The sequence below is a fragment of the Antedon mediterranea genome, chromosome 4 (genome assembly GCF_964355755.1).
Source record: "Antedon mediterranea chromosome 4, ecAntMedi1.1, whole genome shotgun sequence".
Taxonomy (NCBI): Eukaryota; Metazoa; Echinodermata; class Crinoidea; order Comatulida; family Antedonidae; genus Antedon; species Antedon mediterranea.
Genome location: NC_092673.1, coordinates 19485740 through 19490282, shown reverse-complemented (window position 1 = coordinate 19490282; position 4543 = coordinate 19485740).

Below are 4543 nucleotides of genomic sequence, written 5' to 3'. Positions count from 1 at the left end.
TGACATTCTTCTAGGAAGGATCTAAATCTCCCTACTCCAATCCAGGAGTTCTTCTACGCATGTGTAGATATCTACTACGTCATCATATATATATCGTATTTTATTTGCGGTCCGGCCATGTAGTATATTACTCGCACATCGCTATTTTATACCGTATTACTTAAATATATATCGCTTTCTCATACCATCCCACAGCTACATATGCTATAATACACATGAAATGAAAGTGTACCAAACATTTGCAGCAGTTGAAAAAGATAGTATGATCGGGTTATGTTTATGCTGCAGGAAAAAGGAGAATCATCGTAAACGAACTAATCATGCCTACTAAACTATTCCGGAATCCACTGTATAGCCGTACCTGCCCTGACGTATGACAAATAATAAATATATTATTTGTCATCCTTCAGGGCAGGATTGTATGATGCCACTATAGCCGTATACCTGCCCTGACGTATGACAAATAATAAATATATTATTTGTCATCTTTCAGGGCAGGTATTGTATGATTCCACTGTACATAGCCGTATACCTGCCCTGACGGATGACAAATAATAAATATATTATTTGTCATCCTTCAGGGCAGGTATTTTATGATTCCACTGTACATAGCCGTATACCTGCCCTGACGGCTGACAAATAATAAATATTATTTGTCATCCTTCAGGGCAGGTATTGTATGATTCCACTGTACATAGCCGTATACCTGCCCTGACGGATGACAAATAATAAATATATTATTTGTCATCCTTCAGGGCAGGTATTGTATGATTCCACTGTACATAGCCGTATACCTGCCCTGACGGCTGACAAATAATAAATATATTATTTGTCATCCTTCAGGGCAGGTATTGTATGATTCCACTGTACATAGCCGTATACCTGCCCTGACGGATGACAAATAATAAATATATTATTTATTTGTCATCCTTCAGGGCAGGTATTGTATGATTCCACTGTACATAGCCGTATACCTGCCCTGACGTATGACAAATAAGACATTTATTATTTGTCATCCTTCAGGGCAGGTATTGTATGATTCCACTGTACATAGCCGTATACCTGCCCTGACGGCTGACAAATAATAAATATATTATTTGTCATCCTTCAGGGCAGGTATTGTATGATTCCACTGTACATAGCCGTATACCTGCCCTGACGGCTGACAAATAATACATATTATTTGTCATCCTTCAGGGCAGGTATTGTATGATTCCACTGTACATAGCCGTATACCTGCCCTGACGGATGACAAATAATAAATATATTATTTGTCATCCTTCAGGGCAGGTATTGTATGATTCTACTGTACATAGCCGTATACCTGCCCTGACGGCTGACAAATAAGACATTTATTATTTGTCATCCTTCAGGGCAGGTATTGTATGATTCCACTGTACATAGCCGTATACCTGCCCTGACGTATGACAAATAAGACATTTATTATTTGTCATCCTTCAGGGCAGGCATTGTATGATTCCACTGTACATAGCCGTATACCTGCCCTGACGTATGACAAATAAGACATTTATTATTTGTCATCCTTCAGGGCAGGTATTGTATGATTCCACTGTACATAGCCGTATACCTGCCCTGACGGCTGACAAATAAGACATTTATTATTTGTCATCCTTCAGGGCAGGTATTGTATGATTCCACTGTACATAGCCGTATACCTGCCCTGACGTATGACAAATAAGACATTTATTATTTTTCATCCTTCAGGGCAGGTATTGTATGATTCCACTGTACATAGCCGTATACCTGCCCTGACGGCTGACAAATAATAAATATATTATTTGTCATCCTTCAGGGCAGGTATTGTATGATTCCACTGTACGTACCGTATACCTGCCATGACGGCTGACAAATAATATATTTATTATTTGTCAGCCGTCAGGGCAGGTATACGGCTATGTACAGTGGAATCAAAATCCTCCCCTGAAAGGATGAAAAATAATATATTTATTATTTGTCATACGTCAGGGCAGGTATACGGCTATTGGAATCATACAATCCTGCCCTGAAGGATGACAAATAATATATTTATTATTTGTCATACGTCAGGGCAGGTATACGGCTATGTACAGTGGAATCACAACCTGCCCTGAAGGATGACAAATGCTATATATATTATTTGTCATACGTCAGGGCAGGTATACGGCTATGTACCGTGGAATCATACAATACCTGCCCTGAAGGATGAAATATAATATATTTATTATTTGTCATACGTCAGGGCAGGTATACGGCTATGTACAGTGGAATCATACAATCCTGCCCTGAAGGATGACAAATAATATATTTATTATTTGTCATACGTCAGGGCAGGTATACGGCTATGTACAGTGGAATCATACAATCCTGACCTGAAGGATGACAAATAATATATTTATTATTTGTCAGCCGTCAGGGCAGGTAACGGCTATGTACAGTGGAATCATACAATACCTGCCCTGAAGGATGACAAATAATAAATGTCTTATTTGTCTCAGCCGTCAGGGCAGGTATACGGCTATGTACAGTGGCATCATACAATACCTGCCCTGAAGGATGACAAATAATATATTTATTATTTGTCATACGTCAGGGCAGGTATACGACGGCTATGTAGCCTACAGTCAGTGGAATCATACAATCCTGCCCTGACGGATGACAAATAATATATTTATTATTTGTCATGCGTCAGGGCAGGTATACGGCTATACAGTGGATTCCGGAATAGTAGGCATGATTAGTTCGTTTACGATGATTCTCCTTTTTCCTACAGCATAAACATAACCCGATTATACTATCTTTTTCAACTGCTGCAAATGTTTGGTACCCTTTCATTTCATGTGTATTATAGCTTATATAGCTGTGGGATGGTGTGAGAAAGCGATATAGGGTATAAAATAGCGATGTGCGAGTATTATACTACATGGCCGGACCGCAAATAAAATACGATATATATATGATGACGTAGTAGATATCTACACATGCGTAGAAGAAATCCTGGATTGGAGTAGGGAGATTTAGATCCTTCCATTCTTCTAGGATATTAAACATGCGAGTGGTTTATTGGGGTGATTAAACTTAAATTTTTATAGAGGGCGCAATCACCATTTTTGTCTGCGTAACAATTATCGCTGTGTAGTGTAATATCGAAGAACTTTTATTATTCTCTGGATTGGTGGATTGGATATTATTCCTATAATATACAATACATTTTTAACAATAGCTAGCACGTACATTTTGATATAATGATCTCCTCGATGTTAAAATCCACCCCCTTTTTTTTAATTCATTAATATTTATTAACAAATATGAATAACATTAAAACATAACAGCATAAATACTGAATTGAGTTTAATTTACAAAATTTAATTCAAAGTGAAAAAACATCAAAATATAAAACATTTCATTTACCAAATTGACATTATAAAATTCATTCATATAAAAATATATAATTTAGTACAAAAAAATTTAACACTATAAACAATTCATTCATCAAACATTTAATAATCGGATCAACTATGGAACAGGGCTAGAAAAGTGCCGTTTTTAGTAGCACAGTGGGATTCAACAAAGTTGTGTCTATGTCTAGTATGGTAAGGGGAAGGATTAGAGGGCGCAAGGATTTAATTATTTACTTCCTTTTACCTGGTCTCATTTGCATATGTTTTTGTCCCATTTTGTTTTTATAATAAATTAACAAAGTATACAAGTTAAAAAAAAATTGGAAGACATTCCAACTACTTTCAGTTCCAGGGTATTTTGCCTCTTTATTTTTAATATTTAATCTCAGTTCATTTACTGTACTGTACTAGCAAGGTTGAATTCCTTCAGGAGAAAATTTTTGTTTTTAATAAACTTTGGATTATTTTTCAAAACAGAAGAAAGATTTTAAACAAAATTGTATCGGGGTATATTGGAGAGAATGTAATAAATGAAGTAGATAGGCTTGTTTGATCAATTTCTTTCATGGAAAAATAATATTCATAGTTTATTACAAAATGTAATAAAAAAAATATGCATATTATTCACAAGTGGTAGGCATAAATATCCCTGCACAGTCGTTTCTCCCCCTGTCTTCTGTTTTGTCTGTTCTTCGATGGTTTGTGTATTTTGATTGTTATTGTTGATGGATAGGATATATTTTCATTTAAGTATAAGTATATATTTTTGTTTAATTCAACCCAAAAGTTGCAATAAAAGTATTTTATCAGTTTATCAGTTGAGATATTTTGTTCCTCAAGACATGCTAATTATAATCTACAATTCATTTATTAATCCATTCTTCGTTTATGGCATTGAGGGTAGCACATATTCTTCTTACTTAAACCAATTACTTATTTAAAAAAAAAAGTATGTTTGTCGTTTGATTTTTGCCTGTAATCTCAACATAGAGATTTTAATATAAATGCACAACAAAATATAAAAACAGTTAAAATGGTCTTATCTCTAAATATAGGTAATGCCTGCAGGAACAGTAGCAATGTTTTATACCCATCCATGTATATTTTTGGGTAGCATGATTTTTTGAGTTTTGTAGGCCTACTGT